Source organism: Macaca fascicularis, chromosome 3, assembly GCF_037993035.2.
Source record: "Macaca fascicularis isolate 582-1 chromosome 3, T2T-MFA8v1.1".
NCBI classification, from domain to species: domain Eukaryota; kingdom Metazoa; phylum Chordata; class Mammalia; order Primates; family Cercopithecidae; genus Macaca; species Macaca fascicularis.
In genome coordinates this window covers 142092856-142115979 of record NC_088377.1, presented here as the reverse complement: position 1 = coordinate 142115979, position 23124 = coordinate 142092856, and the positions used below count along the sequence as shown (strand labels likewise).

General features: G+C 35.8%; 1 protein-coding gene and 1 non-coding gene across 24 annotated transcripts in view; both read right to left on the bottom strand.

Annotated features, from left to right (window-relative positions):
- The window catches only part of MAGI2 (membrane associated guanylate kinase, WW and PDZ domain containing 2), a 1469004-nt gene that overhangs the window by 1330500 nt on the left and 115380 nt on the right, over positions 1-23124 (bottom strand). The window lies entirely within an intron of this gene.
- LOC123572592 (U6 spliceosomal RNA) lies at positions 21893-21999 on the bottom strand. Its single transcript, XR_006697157.2, has one exon. It is a non-coding gene; the product is annotated as a U6 spliceosomal RNA (small nuclear RNA).

The following is a 23124-nucleotide window of genomic DNA, read 5'->3' as shown; positions in this document are numbered from 1 at the left end:
GACTTTAAATCTTCAGAAATCCAGTGTAGCAGAAGTTAAGAGTCCAGATTCTGAAGCCAGACTGTTTAGGTCCAAATGCAACTGTTGCCACTGTGTGATCTTGGGCAAGCTAAACTCCCTGTGAAGCAAGTATCTCATCAGATTGCACACAATAATGAGAAAAAAAAAAAAAAATTAGGGCCATGCACAATGGCTCTAGCTTGTAATCTTAGCACTTTGGGAGGCCAAGGTGGGCAGATCACCTGAGGTCGGGAGTTTGAGACCAGCCCAGCCAACATGGTAAAAACCATCTCTACTAAAAATACAAAAATTAGCCAGGCCATGGTTGTGTACGCCTGTAGTCCCAGCTACTCAGCAGACTGAGGCATGTGAATCGTTTGAACCCGGGAGGCAGAGGGTGTGGTGAGCTGAGATCATTCCACTGTCATTCTGGGTGAGAGAGTGAGACTTTCTCAAAAAAAAAAACAAAAACAAAAAAACAAAAAAACAAAAAAAAAACACACACACACACACAAAACCAGTCCTAAGTGGATGAAATGACTTCATATTTGTTGAACACTTGAAATTGTGCTTTAAGTGTTACCAGTTAGTTTTTGCCCAGACTGGAGTGCAGTTCAGGTTGGAGCCTCAACCTCCTGGGCTCAAGTGATCTTCCCACTTCAGCTTCCCAAATAGCTGGGACTTCAGGCATGCACCACTACTCCTCAGCTTATTTTTAATTTTTTTAGTGACAGGGTCTCACTATCTTGTCCAGACTAATCTCAAACTCCTGGGCTCAAGCAATCCTCCCACCTCGGCCTCCCAAAGTGCTGGGATTGAGCCACTGTACTTAGCCCCAGTTAGCTTTTAAATGATGTCTTCCTTCATTCACTTACACAACAGCAATTTTGAGCTCCTACTATACACCAAGCATTGAAGGCACAAGTATGAAGAACAGGACCACATCCTCCCCTCTCCTCAATTAACTTACAGCCAAATGGAAGATAAAAATAAGTAATTAGGCATTCAGATTGCATGATATTCTATGACAAGGCAGTAGAAAATGATATTAGAATATCTTGGGGAAATACTTAACCCAAATTTGAGACTTCAGGAGCAATGTCCCACGGAAAGCACCTAGAAGTGTGGAGCAGTTTGATGTGAGAGGTGAGGGGAGGGTGTTCTAGTTAGGGCCAGCAGTGGGTGTGAAGACCAGCTGGAATGAATGTGGATCTGGAGAGACCAGCTGTGGATTGTGAGAGTGGAAGAAAAGGAGACAAGAGTGGTGAGTAGAGTTCAGAGAAGAGTTCATGAGCCACAAGATAGAAATTAAAACATTAAGAAAGAAATGGAGAGCCCCTGAAGGATATAAATGGGAAACTGATACAAGATTTGCATTTTAGAAAACTCACATAAGCTAGGGTAGGAAAAAGGGGTTACTCTATTTATTCTAGAGGATTTCTAGAAATAACTCTAGAATGAGTATTTCTCAAATCATAACAACAGACTTTTATGATAAAACCAATAGATATATCAGTTATGGTGCAAAGCATGATAGACAGATATAAGGAAGAGTTAACTGTTGCTTTCAAGTTGTCCACATTCTAAGGGGAGAAAGCAGATGCATAGAGCTGCATGTATTACAATGTGAAAAGTGCTACAGCAGCAGAAGCACCAAACATTGTGAGAAAAAACATGAAAGAGTTATTAATTCTACTCGGAGGTTGTAATGAAATCCCCATAAAAGTCCATTTTGGAACAGGTAGCTTATTTGGTTTGCATGTGTATAAAATGGGAATCCTCCAAATATGAATTCACAAGGAAGGCAACATTCATATGAAGTCATTACTATTATTATTATTATTATTATTTGAGATGGAGTCTCACTCTGTTGCCCAGGCTGGAGTGCAATGGTGTGATCTCGGCTCACTGCAACCTCCGCCCCTCCAGGTTTAAACAATTCTCTGCCTCAGCCTCTGGAGTAGCTGGGATTATAGGTGTGTGCCACCACGCCTGGCTAATTTTTTTTGTATTTTTAGTAGAGACAGGGTTTCACCATCTTGGCCAGGCTGGTCTTGAACTCCTGACCTCGTGATCCACCCACCTCGGCCTCCCAAAGTGCTGGGATTACAGGCGTGAGCCACCACGCCCAGCCAAAGGCATTATTTTTAAAGGCTATTAAAGTTTCCGTTTGAGATAAAAGCTAGCTGTCTGACACTACACCCTATACCACTATCATCATTATTTTGAAAACTCTACAACATGATAACTAACCACATTGAGTGCTGGGAATAGGGGAGTTCTGCACTTCAACTCATGTGAACATTTGACCATCTCCCCAAACTTTCTCCAATTGTGAATCACCCCCAAATAAGCACTGAATAAGAAATTGCTACAGGAAGTCAGGGACCCCAAATGGAGGGACAAGCAGGAGCCATGGCAGAGGAACATAAATTGTGAAGATTTCATTTTAATATGGACATTTATCAGTTCCCAAATAATACTTTTATAATTTCTTATTCCTATCTTTACTTTAATCTCTTAATCCTGTTATCTTTGTAAGCTGAGAATGTACGTCACCTCAGGACCACTGTGATAATTGTGTTAACTGTAAAAATTGATTGTAAAATATGTGTGTTTGCACAATATTAAATCAGTGCACCTTGAAAAAGAACAGAATAACAGCAATTTTAAGGGAACAAGGGAAGACAATCATAAGGTCTGACTTCCTGTGGGGTTGGGCAAAAAAGCCATATTTTTCTTTTTGTGAGAGTCTATAAACAGATGTGTAAGTAGGAGAGATATTGCTAAATTCTTTTCCTAGCAAGGAATATTAATATTAATACCGTGGGAAAGGAATGCATTCCTGGGGACAGGTCTATAAATGGCCACTCTGGGACTGTCTGTCTTATGCAGTTGAGTTTGGACTGAGATACGCCCTGGTCTCCTGCAATTACCCTCAGGCTTACTAGGGTGGGGAAAAACTCCATCCTGGTAAATCTGTGGTCAGACCAGTTCTCTATTCTTGAATACTGTTTTCTGTTGTTTAAGATGTTTATCAAGACAATATGTGCACCACTGAACATATACCTTTATCAGTGGTTCTGCTTTTGCCCTTTGCCTTGTGATCTTTGTTGGACCCTTATCAGTAGTTCTGCTTTTGCCCTTTGTCCTGTTCCCTCAGAAGCATGTGATCTTTGTTAGATCCTTACTAGTAGTTCTGCTTTTTGCCCTTTGAAGCATGTGATCTTTGTACCTACTGCCTGTTCTTACACCCCCTCCCCTTTTGAAACCCTTAATAAAAACTTGCTGGTCTGAGACTCAGGCGGGCATCATGGTCCTACTGATACATGATGTCACACCCAGCAGCCCAGCTGTAAAATTCCTTTCTTTGTACTGTCTCTATTTCTCAGCTGGCCGACACTTATGGAAAATAGAAAGAACCTACGTTGAAATATTGGGGGTGGGTTCCCCCATAAGAAATGACCAAACATACAGAAACATTCACACACACATACGCACACTTGGAAGTTAGTTTCTTAAATGTTAAATGCTTTAATACATACAAAACATTTACTACACTGTGAAACCAAGTGGTGCTTTTCTTTCAAAGATGGTGAACAAAGTATATAGATCAGAAAGAACAAAGAACTACAGATCTTAAATTATTAAAGCATGGCTTCTAGATTTTTTAAATATGATGCTTGCATGGTCAATTCTACAGGTTTTCAAATAATTGTAATTATTGTTCATAACCGTAATTATAAAGCTGGCTTAAGAAAAAAACTAGACTACCACATTATGATTGTTAACTTAGCTCAAGTTACACTATGATCTTATTAGCTTTTATTCTAGGCTTTCCCTCCCTAGGGTTGAAATAGTGTAAGAAAAAACAAGTAAAGGAGCTTATATTTTGATGTTTTAAAACTTCATTAATTGCTATGTGCTATCTCATACGAGAAGAAAAGTATTTTTAAGAAGACCTATGAAAGGTATACTCCCAAAAGCATAAATTATGTTGCGGTGATAATATGCCTCAGAAACCTCTTAGTAAAAATATTAGTCGTTCAAAGCAAATTGAGTTCAGTGTCAGTGATACATTTTTTCAGATATTATGTTTTCCCTTAATTACTGAAAAGTACAGGGCCACTTTTAAAAGCAAAATCTCTCCTGACATCTTAGCACAACCAATAATGAAATGGAGCAGCTGAGAATTTAGTTGCTGGGACAGATGTTCAAGATCAGAATGGCGACTCCCTCATGCACCAAGTCCTCATTTTGGCATGATGACGATAAGTAATAGGATCTTAACAATTCACAGAGCTCACTGGATTTACATTCAGACACCAAACTTCTGACCCGAGATGAAAGAAGATGTTTTCATTCTAAAACTACAATCATGAGTTCAGGATCTTTTCACATTTTCAGAAGTCTGAGGCAGGTAAAGTAGAACTACAAAAGGAAAATCATTTGAATTGATATTAAGAAACAATGCAGACTCTGGAGCCATGCTTGGTGGATTTGAATCCTGCTTTCACCTCTTCTCAGCTGTGTGACCTGGGGTAAACTGCTGACTAGCTGCAGGCCTCAATTTTCTGGTCCATAAGAGTACCCACATGAAAAGATAGTAGTGACGATTAACATTTAGAGAGCTCCTGGCCACAGGGTAAACGCCATAAACGTGTTTCATAGTATTGTTCTGAGGATTTGGTCACAGGTATGAATATGGGTAGCATATAAACTCTTCTGTTAGAAATATTTTCTCCAAGACAGTGTTTGTGAGAAATGTTTATAGACAGAGAAGATGAAGTGCCTCTGAGGGGAGATAGCGAGATTGCTCAGGACACACAGGTTCCACTCAGATGGCTATTCTTTCTCTTCTCTTTACCTGGTAAAAGAAAATCCTGACACATAAGAAGAAAGTCTAACCTGTTTAGGAACACCAACAGTTATATGTATCGCAAAATAAAATCATGACAGGATTATGATTACGTAATGATACAAAGCCAAACCACAATGGTCAGTTGCAGTTAAAGAGTTTTTTCAGCAGTGTCCTCATATACTGCTTATATGGGCAATGCCTCTCTCTTTCACATACACACACTTACACACACATTTTTGTCACATAATAAACACAACACACTCTTTAGATGGACTTTGTAAAACAGAGTCAAATGCAAAGAGAAAGAAATAATTTATAATGCAGAAAAATCTACTGTTAATATTTGGTATACTATTTTCCAAGCATTTTCTTCTGTATGCTTAGATTTAGAAAGTTGAAAAAAATTTTTGGTTTTGGTATTTTTTAACTTGTATCAAATATTTACTTATATCTTTAAATTACCTTATAAATCATGATTTCAATAATTAAATGGTATGAAAATTTTGATATATATAATAACTTAACTGGCCCTCCTCTGAGATGTTTCAACTACATTTCAGTAGTTTGTTATTTAAACCAATACTATCAGAAATATCAATGTGTAACTCTCTTGCACATCTTTATTTCAGTGTCTATAAATTGACCACAAGGAAATTTTGCCAACATGATGGGTAAGTTATAGCTTCTACATTATTAATAATCAAATAGATGCAAAATAAAACAATAAACTTGAATACTGTTTTTCATAGGTTCATATAGTTTTAGTTTCCATGATTTAATTTTGTTAAATACCTATGTCATACTTATCTTTCCTGTAACGTCAAGAATATCCTCCTGTCCAAAGACCCATGGGTGTCAGTGGCCCAACCTTAGTGCTATGAATGGTCAGAACCATCTTTGTCACCCTCTTCAGACTCGGACACAGAAGCAAGACAAAATGGGAAAATATTTATAACTACCAATTATGTACTAAGATTAGGAAGAGGGAAAGAAGAATTTTAGTGAAGTAGGCATAGGGATCAAAAGAAATATGCAATAAAATTGAAGACATATTATGTACATTAAAGCAAAATAACATCAAATGCAAATTCAGCTCCACAGAGACTGGAGTCATTTCTTTTTCTCTGTTACATGCAAGCCCCTACTGCATAATAAGTGCTCAATAAATATGTATTGAAGGAATATTAAAATGTAATGCAAACAGAGAGCCTAGGCTGAGAGTGATCTTAGAATTGGTATTAATATGTAGCCAGAGTTAACATTTTTCTTTTTGAATAGAAATAGTTTTCTTCTCTCTCTCTATTTTTCTTGTGCTTGAATCTTCCAAAACACTGGTTGGCATGTAATTTCTATGTAGTTATAATTATCTCTTTCTCTGTAAATGGAAAAGCAGAAGTTTAATTGATTGTATCACTGGTTCTCAAGCTGATGATGGTTTAGCATCCTTAGCATCACATAGGAACTTGCAGAAATACAAACATGGGGGCCCTACTGCAGATCTACTGAATTAGAAACTCTGAGGGTGAAATCTAGCAATCTGTATGTTTAAAAACTCCTAAAGATGATTCTGGTGATAAGATTTCAGAACCATTGATATAATCCAGGGCTATTCTCCTTCCAATATACTACATAGTCACACAGACTGGTTTAGCCAATTATCTAGGACACAGAGGAAAAGTGGAGGTGAGGTAAGAAACTTATGGTTTGACAGTCACCATTTCATTACTATACAGATCAATATTTTCCATCCAGAAAAGGCAACCATACATTAAAAAAGTCTCAATTCACAACACAGTAACATTACAGGGCCTGCTTTTGCACATTAAAAAATGACTTTTTAAAAAATAATCATTGTAATGTAATAATTTGTTTTATTGCCTTAAAAATATTTAGAATTATAATTATTTAACACGTTACTTTTTACAATAGGGTTATTAAATAAAAGAAAGTATATGTGTATAATATTTAAACATTGCCAAGGCAAAGTAAAATAATACAAAATAGTACGACTTCTTAGTATGGTTACTGTTGATTATAAAGATGGCTGGAAGAAGTCATCCATATTACTTTGACTGCACAATGTTCACATTAGTAGCCACATATAGAATCAGTGTCAGTTTTAATACTGGCAATATAATTACGAGATTAGTTTTCTGTTCTCCCTGACAAAGCCATTTTTAGATGCCGTCAACCAAATCCTCTTGGCTCCATGGAGACATGTGCTACATAAACACAAAGCATTATTTTTGCTCATATCACATTATTGTGGAGATTGGTAAATGGAGGAGCACTATATCAAATATTAATAGTTTTTAAGCATTGAAAACTGTTTTACACCATACTTAACAGCAATCTAGCAAATTGAAGACCAAGATAGAAGGTCATCTTTCACTTAATTGTTCTGAATTCCAACCCAGTTATTCTAGATATAGATGCTTCTCTTTATGAAAGACTAAACTTATGCAAAGACCTACAGCTGCTAAATTTAGCACTGATTTAAAAAATATCCAAAGCTAATGAAGCACCACCCTAATAGATGGGCTTTAGCAGATGCTCCAAGTATAGTTTTATATTAAAACCTAGACCACTATCCAAATAGGAAGAAAGGAAACAAACTAAATGTGCCATGAAGAATGATCAAATACCTCTTGCCTCACTAGAGCACATCGGTAACAAATAACCTGCATCTTTTTTTTTTTTTTTTTTTTTTTTAAGAGGGAGTCTCGCTCTGTCACCCAGGCTGGAGTGCAGTGGTGCCATCACCGCTCACTGCAAACTCCGCCTCCTGGGTTCACGCCATTCTCCTGCCTCAGCCTCCCCAGTAGCTGGGACTACAGGCGCCCACCACCACGCCCGGTTAATTTTTTTGTATTTTTAGTAGAGTCGAAATGTGTTAACTAGGATGCTGTCGATCTCCTGACCTCATGATCCGCCTACCTTGACCTCTCAAAATGTTGGGATTACAGGTGTGAGCCACGGCGCCCGGCCCAAATAATCTTCATCTTATTCCTCCTTAAAAGAGAGAGTCACTTTATACTGAGGATTGCTTTCTTAGTTGATGCTGATTTCTTTTAGCTTTTTGTAAATGGTGGTCAGTAGTAGTTACATGTATGGGTCTTCAGTCAAGGTTTTATATTACACTCTTCGTTTAGCATTCATATTGTTTTAGGTGAGTTACTGGTTGGAGGCTCAGTTTTCTCATACACTAAGTGGAAATTTTAAGGGGAAAGATTGTTGTGAGGATTAAATTATACATACTATATAAGGGATACCATATTAAATATTAAATATTAAATATAATTTTAGGAGTATCTGGCAGAGTATAAATATGCAATACAAGTTGCTATTATTAAAACATAATCTGAATTTAAATGAATCACGATTTATATTTCAAATAAATTCCTTAAGCCTACTTCTACCCTATTTTATTTGATGTTGTTATTTAGACATTCCTTCATGGTAACTTACTCTGAGGTGAATACGACTGGGACATTAATTCATTCTTTAAATATTTTTAAATTATTAGTACTACAGAGTATTTGTTTTGCTGTCTATTAAGAGCTGCCACTCACCCAAACTGGGAATGGTTTGGCAGTAGGTTTAGAGGATGTGAGGGTGTACTTGAATTTCAAAATAAAAGATAATTCTATTTATTAGAAGTTATTATCCTTTACCATTTTCAGGCTTTTGCAGAGAAAATACAGAATTACTACATTTAAAGGCTTTGTGGTCCAGCTAAAGTTATTTATATGCCTTGATGTATTGTTAATGAGTCCATAATATGCAAAGTTTCACCAATTGTAAAAATAATTATATATATTATGCATTTTTATGTATTCCATGTATTATTTCAGGAAAACTGACAACGTCAAATACTAGTAATATTTGGAAATTTGAATTGAAATACCAATAAAAGCATTTGTACATATCACATTTAACTAAAATACCAATGTAGACATTTGGGAATATATAGTTGCATAGGAACTATACTACTTTATATAGATTACTTCCCACACATTGACTATTAATATAGATTGCATATTACAGACCAGAAAGACCAAAATGTTTGCCTCAAAGTAGTCATAACCATAATGCAAGCATACTTTAAAACACTGTAGAAATGTAATGATTGGCCTCACAATGATTCATGGATCTTTAGATTTTGCCATTTGGAAGGCAATTTAGAGTTGTCTAGTTCCATTTATATATGACAGAAGCACGTTTTCTTCAGTATTCTCCTTGAAAATTGGTCATGTAGTAATATAAAAGGTCAACTAGTAATTTTTTTAAAAAGTATCATTTTTTTCGCCCAAAAATGCAACTTAGAGTTGTCAAGTTCCATTTCTTTATGATAAAAGTACCTTTTCTCTTTTGGAAATTGGTCATCTAGTAATAAAAAAGGTAGCATTTTTGAGCACTTTATATGTGACAGGGTCTACATTAAACCTTTAACACATAGTATCTTCTTTAATACTAATATTCACTTCATGAGGTAGGTGCTATTACCATTCCCACTGAAGCTCTCAGAAATGAGTGATCAGATCCACAGGAGTTGATTAGTGCAAAAGCAGGTTCTCAGACAAGACAGTTCAGGGCATGCAAAGCTTGTCGCTTCGGGAAGTGAAGATTCAATTCCTGTTAATGTGGTCTTCCTGAAATTCAGATGCAGTTGATCACTCAACCACTTTCCCTCCCTAGTGTTTTGAATTATTAAATTGTGTAGACCATTGCAATAATCCAAACTATTTCCTTTATCCATGGTAGCTCATTAGAACTTAGTAGGCAGATACTGTGTTCTGCTTTCTTCTTCAGACTACTCCCTAATTCTTCAATAGTTTTGTGGCCCTTGATTTCCAGACCATTCACCATCCTTATTGCCCTTTTCTGAATAGACTCCAGATTTCTCCCAATCCTATTAAATGTAGAGTCAAGAACAATTACGGGATCCTGGGTAGGATTTAATAGGTAGGGAATACATAGGAAATATTAGTTCCTTTCTTTCAAACAAGTCATATTGGGTTTATGCAGGTACATAAGTCCCAATACTAATTTGTACTGTGCTTGCAATAAACTGTAATTCTAAGCATTTTATTTATACATACACTCTTGATAATTCCTATACCCCTTCCATTATATTTAATCAGTTATCTTTGTGAACCGAAGTTCGGATTTTACATTCATCATTCCCAATCTATTATTTTTGGTTAAACTCATTCATCATCCCTTTAGAGTTCTAACTGTAGGAAGTAAACATAGGGATTAGCTGTCTTTCCCAGTGTTTGATGCACACAGATATGAAAACCTTGTTGATTATATCTCATCCAAATATTTTATTTGAAAAAAGTAACAATGTAGACTTGGGCAGGCTCACGAACAGATATGTGATTTGACAGTATAGCTCTCATCCAGTCCCATTACTGCCCATTTCCTCTCAACTTGTATCAATCTATTAATAAATTTACTTTAGATACAGTACTTTCATCAGATCTTTTTTCAGTACTCATTTTTTCTTTTTTCTTTTTCTGTAGCCCAGGCTAGAGTGCAGTGGCACAATCTTGGCTCACTGCAACCTCCGCCTCCCGGGTTCCGGTTCAAGCAATTTTCCTCCCTCAACCTCCTGAGTAGCTGGGATTACCAGCACGTGCCACCATGCCCAGCTAATTTTTGTATTTTTAGTAGAGACAGGGTTTCACCATGTAGGCCAGGATGATCTCGAACTCCTGACTTCTTGATCTGCCCGCCTCAGCCTCCCAAAGTGCTGGGATTACAGGCATGAGCCACCATGCCAGGCCTCATTTTTTCAATAGTGGCATCAAATGACCTTCAGTTCTTAAACAGCATCTCTATAGAATTCCTCTTATCTACAAGCCTACCAATCCATTTTATAGTATTTGGATTTATTATTGATTATTTTACAATTTCTTATTAGCAATTGCTAAATAAGGGTTTAGAATTTTGTTGGGTATTCAATTCAAACTCTGAAACCTACTACCTTTTCTTTTTTTTATGTTATTATATGTATTTCTTATTTTTTTTCTTTTTTATTATACTTTAATTTCTAGGGTACATTTGCACAATGTGCAGGTTTGTTACATATGTATACTTGTGCCATGTTGGTGTGCTGCACGCATCAACTCGTCAGCACCCATCAACTCGTCATATACATCAGGTATAACTCCCAATGCCATTCCTCCCCACCACTCCCCATGTAGGCCCCGGTATGTGATGTTCCCCTTCCCGAGTCCAAGTGATCTCATTGTTCAATTCCCACCTATGAGTGAGAACACGTGGTGTTTGGTTTTCTGTTCTTGCAATAGTTTGCTGAGAATGATGGTTTCCAGCTGCATCCATGTCTCTACCTTTTCTTTTTAAAAAAACTTTCAAAACATGATTCATTTAAATTACTGATGTAGGCATAAAGGTGATTTTATTGAATGTTTAGTTAATTAGTTAACCAGAGTCATTTTCAAAACATTTTCACCTGATACAAAAATAAAAAAGACAATAGAGTTAAAATACATAAATATAAATTAATTGAAAATAATAGCACAAACAACTCAAGTGGAAGAAAAGTTATTTTTTAATAGTAGCAGGTCACTGTATTCTAGGAATTTTATAAGTTTATGTACAACTTTTAAAAACTACTTTTCTAATAAACTGTGGAAACTTTCCCTTGATGAAAGAACAAATTTTACTTTCCAAAAACATTTAGTATTTTAGAGTTAAGGATGATAATACACTGTGAAAGAACAATGAAGTAGGTTTGCTATCTAATTACTCACCCAGCAACCCATCCATGTCATCTCTATACACATCTAGTAAACACCTTTGAGAGGCAGCTGTGACATTGGACTGAGGAAAGGACTTGAGGTTAGGAGACCAGATTCACATTCTGTTTCTGCCAGTTAACTTCTTATGTAACATCAGTGTTCCATTTCCTTATCCATAAAACAGAATTAATACTACCAGCCTCACTGGAGTGTGAATATTACATAATATAATGAATTTCCAAGTGTCTGGGGTAATATTTACATATTGATGATGTCAGTAAACATGGATAAGAATCTAATAAAAATGGTTATTTTAGTTCTCAGGTTGAAAAATATCATTTTGAATTTTAATTGTATTTAATTTAGGACTTTTTCATAATCCTCTCTTTTTTTATAAGTCTTCTATAATTTCATTAAAAGCCCCTGCCTTTGATCTCTGCATAATCCAGTTACAACAAAGCAATATCTGGTACCATTGGAGGCCCTGGCTGTTAAACAATTTGATATTGCCCCGAGTCAGACTATCAGGTGACCCTCTACTTAAACCATACCTATGTATGCCCAGGGTGTATAGTCTCTATTTTAAAGAATTATGGTATACTTTTCGAAAGAGTAATGTTGTTGTATTACAATCTTTACCTCTAGCCATATTGCTCTTGCAATTTTGAAGAGCTTAGTTGAGAATTTAAATGCAGGAAATATAAAAATCATAACTATGTGATGCTTCCATCAAGGATCTGTAATTGATAAAGTATAATGATGACATAGTCTGTTCTCAAGACTGATTAAATTCTAATACTCTATCCATCTTCATCAGATTATTCTTAAAAGCATAATTCAATTATATATGTATGACATGTATAATTATAAACAATGTTCATGGGCTACTTGAAGAACATTCAAACATGGTCCAAAAGGAGTGGTTTTTAAATATTAAGAAAAAGTCTGGTAACATTCATGTTGAAATTTCTCAAGCATAAGTGCTTTGGTTTTTGGTTTACATTGCTGAGCTATGACTTGGTGAATCATCTTTGTAAAAGAACAACATAAATATAAACGCAAATTGTAAGAGTCACTTTTACAGTAGAGGGAGTTCCCCCTCTAACACATGAAGATACTCTGAAGATTTTACAAAATTCACAACATAATCACCTTTTCTTAACAAAAATGCAAAGATATATAATGACTTTAACATAGTTTATTTTTATCAGAACAGAGTGTTTAGGCTGTGTCTTCAGGCTACATTTTACTTCTTTGCACAGTGCTTGAGTGAACATCAGTGACCATGATTTATGTATAGAAAAGGGAAAAAAATGCCTGCTGTGATATGAGTGGCATTTTTAGATACAGCGAGAGGACTCTCAAGGTCAAGAATAGAAAGATCCTTGGAAAATGCACAGTATAAATATTGAATCAATGGAAGAAATTATAAAGGAAAGGCAAGATATATGTAGTAATACCAAACAGCAAAACTTCAGTACAATAACCATAACACTTAATACTAGAAAAATGGTAAATATATAGGAAAATATATAGAAAAATGGTAAATATATAGGAAATAGATAAAGGAGAATCCAAAATAGGTAGTAAGATAATTTTATTTTCTGAAGTGCATAGCCACATCCTTAGTGGACAAAAGATGGGTAAATCTTTTTGACAAAATTTATTTTGCAGATATTTAGGTAGAAATGAAAAATTTGAGCTAAAAGCTATTGAGAATTTTGGTAACTAGTGCATTACTCTCACATATTATTTTAAATGTTCAATACTTTGGAAGTTAATTAGGCAATATATATCTCCTTGCTTTACATTTCTTAACACTTGTACGTTCTCTTCTGCAATGCTATATTTAAAAATAATGATTTAATGTAAAGTCCATCTTCTCTTCCAAACTGCAAACACTTCTTACTTAGGGGGCTCACCTGACTGATTACCACTTTCTTTCAGCACCTAACATAGAGTAGACATTCAATTATATTATGACTAAATTAATGAGTCTCCACATCATTTAACTAATATTCTCATTCTTGGGAAATCAACTCAGATTGATAATTCAGAAGGACAAAAAGTGTTATAACAATAGCTAACAACTATTGAGCATTTGCAACCTATTGGTTTCCATAGGTTATCTTATTTAATTCTCATGATAGATTTATCAGGAAGCTACCATTCTGTATCCATTTAGGACACACGTGAACTGAGGCTCAGGGACGTTAAATAGCATGCCTAAAGACACACTACTATTAAGAGGTTCTGACAGGATTTGAGGTTTATTCTGCCCAACTTCAAAGCCCAAGGTCTTAAACATCAGTATGTTGTATAGTACTATAAACTGTTTATGGTAGAGTTACTTATAAAAATAAAAACTAGGACGATCTACCTAACAATATGGAATTAAATATTCTTATAATTTATACAATTTAAATAATGACCAATATGCAAATAAAAACAAGTTATGTATAAGAAAAAAGAAGGAGCTTACACAGTATAGTATTTCATTTACAACGTATGTATTGATAAAATCAGGATAGAGGAAATTCAAATAGTGTGTGTGAAGATGACTGAGTTAATGGTATATTTGGTTTTTAATGCCAACAATGGCTTTTAATAATTCAATATGAATATTTGACTTTTTTTAAACTTCCACCTATAAGTGAGATTATATACTATTTTTCTTTCCATGTCTGCTTCATTTTACTTAGTATGATGTCCTCTAGGTCCATCCATGTTTTGACAAACGGCAGGATCTCCTTTTTAAAGGCTCAACAAAAATACAGAGATAGAGAATAACAGTTGTTAGGGGGATAAGGAGAAGATGGAAGATGTAGGTCAAATGATACAAAGTAGCAGATATGTAGAATGAACAAATCTAGAGCTCTAACCTACAACATGAGGACTAGAGTTAATAAAATTGTATAGTACCAGGGACTTCTGTTAATTAAGGACATTTTAGCTGCTTCTGTCACAGAAAAAAAAAATTCTGTGAGATGACAGATATATTAATTTGCTTGACTACAGTAATCATATTACTGTCTATATGTATCCCATAACATCATGTTATAACCTAAGACATACATAATAACATTTATTTTAAAATGGTGACATCTGAAATTGAAAACAGATGAAAAGTCTATTTTCCTCAGTATTTAAGACCCTTAGTAGGCCGGGCGTGGTGGCTCACGCCTGTAATCCCAGCACTTTGGGAGGCCGAGGTGGGCGGATCACAAGGTCAGGAGATCGAGACCATGGTGAAACCCCGTCTCTACTAAAAATAGAAAAAATTAGCCGGGGGCAGGGTCGGGCGCCTGTAGTCCCAGCTACTCGGGAGGCTGAGGCAGGAGAATGGCGTGAACCCGGGAGGCGGAGCTTGCAGTGAGCCGAGATTGCGCCACTGCACTCCAGCCTGGGCGACAGAGCGAGACTCCGTCTCAAAAAAAAAAAAAAAAAAAAAAAAAAAAAAAAAAAAAAGACCCTTAGTAGAGAAACACCGAAAAGTCTATCTAGTTCACTTTATTTGAATTTAGAGAGTTTTCAAGCAATATTTTTACTTTAAAAGGTGTGTGAAATCGAGAACATTTGATATTGCACATTCCACTGTGAAATTCATTGCGAATTCTATAGAAGTGCAGTAACAAATGGGAGCATGTGAGGCTCTGCCGCATTGGTCCCGCCAGGCACAGACTACCAAATTAAATATTGTGTGTGCACCCCTATACATGTTCAGAGTTTCGCTTCATACGAAGATAAAAAAAATTGCAAAGAGAAAGATCTACAGCATAAGTCAGCAGTACAGACAGAGATGCACTCAGATTTAAATGAAGTAATCTGAGCAGTTGGTTCAAGTTTGAGATCAAAATTCCATCAGTCTTTCTTGGTACAATGAAAAGCGATTATTTTAATCCATAAATCCTGACATTCCTTTATCTTGGGTACCTATATGATCACCTCTTAAAAAATACAATAGTGAAAATCTGCTGGAATAAAAAGTGCTTTGTGTTTTTCAAATTGAACTACAATGCCCATAGAGATAACCAAGTAGGGCAATGCTCATTCTTAAGACATGTTCTAATCTCTGACTAAAAAGACAGAACACAGGGCTTCATCCTGCCTATCTGCCACATGGGTAATTGAACACTTAATTGTGATGTGGTGTGTGCCTACTAGTCAGACATCGTGTATGCTTGCTTCAGCATTGCCACCACGCTGAGCCGCATGCAAATGAGTAAATCTAGTGACCCGGGAACATCTTCCTATTTTTAGGACAAGTGATGATTGAGCAGCAATGAACAAAAACATCCTTTGTGATAGTGTCTACCTGCAGGTTTGGCATGTGGTAAATGCTCTCAAAATGTTAGTCGCTTTAAAATAGAAAAAACAAAACAAAACGAAAAACACTTTTGGATTTATAATGATTAATTATTCCCCCTGGCAACCTATTGCAGCAGCTCTGGAATGTTTCATTTTAGAAGGCAGTGAGACTAAGGGTGGGGTTGTTTATTTGTTGCTGTTCTACATAGAGTTTGGAGAAGCAGGGAAGCTTTGCTGTTGCAGATGCATCTGCCTTTTCGAGATTAGTGTGTGGGTTAGAAACAAACAAATCCACCTCCATTTTTAACAGGAATCCAGGTATTTCTCAGTTAGGTGGTCTGGGGACCAGACTTTGAGGACTGTCACTCATACCAGAATAAATAAGAAAGATACCTTAGGTGGACTGGGAATGTTATTTTAGCAGCCTTCCTTCCATAACAGCATGCAGTAACAGCTGTATTTACGACCAGCAAGCTCTACACTGAAAATTCTGACCAAAGTCCAAAGAACTTTTAAAACCAGGGTCTTTAACCTGGAGTCCATACATTTTGAGAGTCTCTTTGGATGAGCTTCTGGGGCCTCTGTGAGTCTCACAGGATTATAGGCAATATGTGACATGTACATTTTGTCTGGAGAAAGGTCCTACTGCTTTCGTCAGATTCTCAAAAGTGTTTAGGATCCCCAAATACGTTGTATCCCATGCTAAATGTTGTAGTACATTTTTGCTCCCTTGAGATGAAAGAGCCAGGAGTTCCCCTAAATACCAATGTCAGTGATGGGAGAGCCTCGCAATCACGCCTTGAGAGAGAAGAGTTCCCTGTCCACCTACAGAGGGTACTCCTACTTCCTACTAAGGGACAATGCTTCCTTGATTCTTTTTTCTTTTCTCTCCCACAACTTTTAGTGTAAATTTTGGGGTTTGGGATAAAAAAAGATTATACAGAATTTATATAATAAATAATCTAGAAAAATTCTTGTAAACAAAGGAGTCTTTGATAATCATAGAAATAGTATTCATAGGTACACAGTATACCTCTACCTTCTGAAGTTAATGATTTGGGTAACTACATTTTGAAGACATTTTGCCGATTACACTAGGACTTAAAAAGAGTTTTGCAGCTCCCTTGGCATCCGGCTATTGGTAATAGGTGCAGCCAACATTTTACCCTAAATTTCCTTCCCATTATATTTGACTGCCTCCCAATACTATATTTGTCCAACATAATACCATTAGCAAAAGGTGCAGCATAGCTTCCTTGATTCTTGATTCAGCATTCAGAGCCAGGGAAAAGAAACTGATTCTACAGTCACTCAAGTGGTATTAGCTACCAAAAGTCAGTAGATATTGTTGTACTATTATTTTCTTTAGGTTTACAATCTTCAACTTGGTCATACTTTCATTCAATATAATACATTTTCTAGAAAATAAGTACAAGGAAGAGCATGATATTTATTTTATGGTTATGTTTTGCCGTAAGTTATTTTAAGACTATCTTCTTGAGAGAAAAAAATATATTCATCTCATTATTCTATTTAAAGGGCTATACACGTTTCAGATGTATGATTTTAAAATTCAGTATGGCCATGCCAAATTGTGAAACATTTCTATTTTTAACTATTTAGTAATTGTGTACGATTTTTAAAAATAGTGTTTATTTACTGTTTTGTACTGTTAAGTGATACAACCATACTATGTTATAATGCTATGACTTAATTTATCAGTTTTAGGTAATATACTTTGGCTCCACACTGTTACAGATGGTGCAATCAGTCAATATTGTACCTATGGGTTTCTACATATGGTAGTTACATGCTTGGTTTTGTTTGTTTGTTTGTTTTCTTTTGTTTGTTTGTTTTGAGAAATCACTAAAATTCTTCCTGAGTTACTCTCCCAATTTTTTGTTATTTGTATATTTTTAATTGCCAGGGCATATACAATTCATTTTGGACTTTTTCATCAAATCCACACATTTCTTTCTACTACTTTTCTTCGTTCTACTAAGTATATTAATGCTTATCACCAGCCATTTGCTAAAGTTTTCCCTGTCATCCTTGATTGGCTGAAATTCAGTCTCTGGTATGTGAGCAGTATTTCTTGAGTTGCGGCACATTCTATATGGTTTGTGGCTTTATACTTAATGAACATCTTGGCTGGACATGAAATCCCCAGCTTAAACTTTGTTTCCTTGAGTATTTCAGAGGTTTTGTTCCACTAATATCTAGTGCTGCATACAAACAAGGAGAAATCAAAGGCCAACCTGAGTTTTTTCCTCCTGCAAATAATATGATCTTTTTGGTTGGCCATTTAAAAGATGCTTTTGTATTAACTTACTAGAATGTGTCTTAAGTACATATATCCTGAGTATGCAGCAGAAAGATATGTCCCAGCATTGACTCAGTTTTTACTGCTACATAATATATGCTTTTAATATATATGGTTATTCTTTTCTGGTTTTAACATTTTTTTCCCTCAAATTATATTTTCAAATATTTGTTCTGTTCTATTAGTTTTGGTTTTATTTTTCATGGACTCTAATTATGAACATACAACTTCTGCCTTGTCTGGTTTATGTACCAATCATTTTTTCCCTAATTCTTTATATAATCCATTTTAATTTTGATTCCTTGCCTTGCCTCATTATATCCTCTTTTTGCTGTGCTTTCTTCAGTGTCTATTCTCATGTCTCCTCTGTGTACTTCTGTTACATTTCTGTGATTTTAGTTTGTTTTAATTTGTTTTGTTTGTGGTTTTAGTTTGTTTCTTCCATTTCACTGAATTCTGCCAATTGAAATTCTATTTCCTCCCACTGTCTTGAGTTCTTGCACTTATGATGCATGGTCTTCCTTTATAGTTGTAAAAGCTTTATTACAATTTTCAATGCATAGTAAAACTTTAGGTGACAGCTTTCATATCTGGCCTGTAGCAACATTTTTCTTATAAATGCTCATCTAGTGACAAATTTGTTGCTTTCTTTCACATTTTTTTCCAATAGGATTTTGGTATTAATTGTCTGCCAGTTTTTAAAAATTATTTGTCTATTGAAAGAGTTGTTTTTTCCTAGACAAGCTTTTGTGCACAAATTTCCTAGGTAAGTGTGCCTATGGCTAGGGAAGGCAGAATGGTGTGTGTATGTGTGAACGTCTGTATATGAATGTCCAGAAGTGCCTTTGGGCTTCATAACTCAAATAAATCTAGTCTTTTATCTTAAACTCTGATCCAAACTTGCATCCCTACGATGGCTATTTACCTGAGGTTTCAGGAAAAGAGCCAGCACCTGGAGAAGCTCTTAGCCATTTTGTTGAATATGGGAACTCTGGCACAGGGTCACCCTTGGAAGTTAGAACCTAGTGTATGAAACAAACACCTATTATAAAAACTATTTATAAACTATAGTCAGTGAACTTGACCATTTATCTGCATCTGAATACACAGGACTCTAGTAGCAAGATCCTTAAATCTGGAGTTACACAGAAGGTAAATTTGGGCACACAGCACTTATGTTGTAAGTATTGGGTCAAGAAATGCCTGAAATACATATAGGGTCAGAGAAAATTACTTTAATTTTTGTATTGGGCAGTAATACTCAGTGGAAATAAATGTTTTGGCATTAAATGGACCTGGATTTGATCCAAGTTCTAAGCATAAGATCATGAACAAATTAGTAAAATTAGTGGTTGGCAGCATATCTGATTCATAAATGAAGTTTAATAAATGTCAGTTTCCTTCACTCTCCACACTGACATTGGTAGAAATAATGAGTTGTGTTTATTTAAAAAAATCAGCACCCTTAAGCAACAGGTGATAGTTCTTGGATTGAGTATTTGTGGGAGAAGATTATAGAAGAATACAAGTGAAGAACAATTTGGTTAATCTCTGCACTCAGAATCTGGTGCAAAGAGGGCTTACCAACAAAAATAAAAAGAGGTCATATTTTCCCATCATTTGAAATGCCTTTACCTTAGAAAGGTGATGGTTCATAAATATCAACATCCTATTTAAGGAAGCAGTGTGCAGTTATCCGCAGTGGCCAATAGAGCCTAGTTCATGAAGACCAAAATGGGGATCCTATAACAAACTGTGATTAAACCTAGTCTTAGTCTTTTTTTTTTTTTTTTTTTTTGAGACGGAGTCTCGCTGTGTCACCCAGGCTGGAGTGCAGTGGCCCGATCTCGGCTCACTGCAAGCTCCGCCTCCCGGGTTTACGCCATTCTCCTGCCTCAGCCTCCGAGTAGCTGGGACTACAGGCGCCCCCCACCACGCCCGGCTAGTTTTTTGTATTTTTAGTAGAGACGGGGTTTCACCATGTTAGCCAGGATGGTCTCGATCTCCTGACTTCGTGATCCACCCGCCTCGGCCTCCCAAAGTACTGGGATTACAGGTTTGAGCCACCGCGCCCGGCCTCCTAGTCTTAGTCTTTCAGCTACTTGAAAATCCCACAAGTTGAAGTTCTAACAGGTTGAAATCTTCAGCTGAATTTCCAACAGGTTGAACTGATGTGCACTTCTAATGTCTGTCTTAACTTCTTCCCCCGTATTTTGGTAAGGTGCTGGGTACCCTACATTATCTTGCTGCAGAAAGGAGAACTGGATAACTTCTTATACTCACCTTCAGGCTATCTTGGACCTGGGACCAGAGTTCTGTTCCTCAGCTCCAGATCCACTTGTTTTCACTGCCTAGTTAGTGATCTCACTTTTCTTGAACTTGTCCATCACCTTTCTGGTTTACTTGTACTGCAACAGAGGCTGATTCTCAATAAGAACTCCATAAGAGGTCATACCTACCTACTAGGTTCCTCCCTGTCTTGGTCTGACATACTATACTCACTTTAAAATGATACATTTAAGAGTTTTACAAGGTAATTTGATGGAAACATTAATGAGCCAGAAATTTCATTTCTTCCCGTTAAACCTTGACAAAATTGGATCATCAGAAAGCAAAGGGCCTAGGTCTTGTTATTCATTCTCTGCAAGAATAACTCAGTCCCTTGTGTTAAGATAGAGTATTATGCTCTCGGCACTGTTCGAGCTCAGTAAAAGAAATGTCCACTGAACAAAGTGCAACTTTTTCAAAACTGTAGTTGAAGACATGGTCTGTTTTGTGTCCCAATATCCCTTACAAAAGAACTAACAAAGTGGGTTTTATCTTCAAGTCAATGTCAAGATAGTTTTTCCCTGTAGAATTATTTAGATGCTTTTTTTATTATGCAATTAAAAGGATATAGCCAAGAAACTCTTCTTAATCTGATATTCCAGAAAATTTAGAATCATATTCAGTGCTTATGTACTTGTAATTTAGTCAATTCAGATACCAAGTACCACATAATAATTTGCTTCTCTTGGGTGACTTGTTTATTTTACATTTTCTTCATGTTCAAAACACTAATCTCTTCACTAATTATCATGAGGAGCCACTTTTTAAAAATTTTATTTATTTATTTATTTATTTATTTATTTATTTATTTTTGAGACAGGGTTTCACTCTTGTTGCCCAAGGTGGAGTGCAATGGCGCAATCTCGGCTCACTACAACCTCTGGCTCCTGGATTCAAGTGATTCTCCTGCCTCAGCCTTCTGAATAGCTGGGATTACAGTTGTGCGTCACCACGGCTGGCTATTTTTTGTATCATTTTTAGTAGAAATGAGGTTTCACCATGTTAGCCAGGCTGGTCCTGAACTCCTGAAATCAGGTGATCCACCTGTCTTGGCCTCCCAAAGTGCTAGGATTATAGGCGTGAGCCATCATGCCCAGCCTGAGGAAGCACATTTTTACATTTTCAGCTTTACTGAGGCATAACTGAAATTCAAAAACTTGCATATATTTATTGTTCACAATTTTATGAATTTGAATATATGCAAATACTCATAATAACATCACCACAGTCTAAGTAATATACATATTCAGCACCTCCAAATGTTTCCTTGTGTCACTTTGTAATGGGGGGGGGGTAAAATATGATAATATGGAATACTTTACACATTTGTGTGTCATCCTTGCACAAGGACCATACTAATGTTCTGGGTATTGTTATAATTTTAGTATATATGCTACTGAAGAGAGCACCATGAGGAACCACTTTGCATATCCTAATATGAAAGGACAAGAATAAAGCTATCTATGTATTTCACAGACGCTTTTAGATTTGACACTTTGCATCTAAGACTCCAATAAAGCTATCTATGTATTTCATAGACACTTTTAGATTTGACGCTTTGCATTTAAGACTCCATGTGAAGGAAGAAGACATTTATATATATTTTTATTATTGATTTTCACCATCCTGATGTATTTTCTTTAAAAAATGGCATTGCCCCCAAAACTGGCTAATTATTATTTTTTAATTTTGAAAGTAATATGTATTATGTTAAAAAAATATTAAATTGAATATTCCACTACCCCTAATTTCCCTGATTCTGCTCCCTGTAGCTAATCACTGCTAGGAGTAGTTTCTTATGTAATATTATAGGAATTGCCTTCAAATTACTTTCTAGTTTTCATTTTCAATAGATCACTTCAAAACTATTTACAATGTAGCTAGAGTATGGATTATAAAACCAAACAAATAATTGAGGGTCACTAAATTATCAGTCAGCACTAACAAAAAAGCAACAACACTTAATCAATTACATCCATCCATGTATCTGTATACAAGCTTGTCATGCCCAATTAACTTTACATAGAGATTGCATTTTTAAAAACATAATGTATAGATTTTTAAATTGTGGAATTTTAGATCTGAGAGCAACCTTATAACTAAATTAGTGTTACTTCCTCATTTTATAGGTAAGGTAAGTAAGTGAGGACTGGATATACTAGTTCAATGAGATGAATCCAAATCCCTTGACTCCTGACTGTATATGAGATAATGTCAAACTCTGTGAACTAGAGATGTAACAACTAACTATGGATGCTCAGCAATTTAAACGAAATAAAAACACAGCTACAAAACACTTCACTAGTTAAAAAAAAAAAATGTACAACGAATCAATCTTAATTACATCAATAACATCTGAGGACCAGTATTACACTATGAATAACAGAATTACTTACTCCCAAGATGTTCACAGGCTAGCTAGGGAGGTAAGACATAAACATGTTTTAGAAATCTAGCAATGCAAAGAGAAATGAATATAAAATAACTTATAAGATTGCTCTAGAAATGAGCAATTCCTATAGGAACACGTGCTA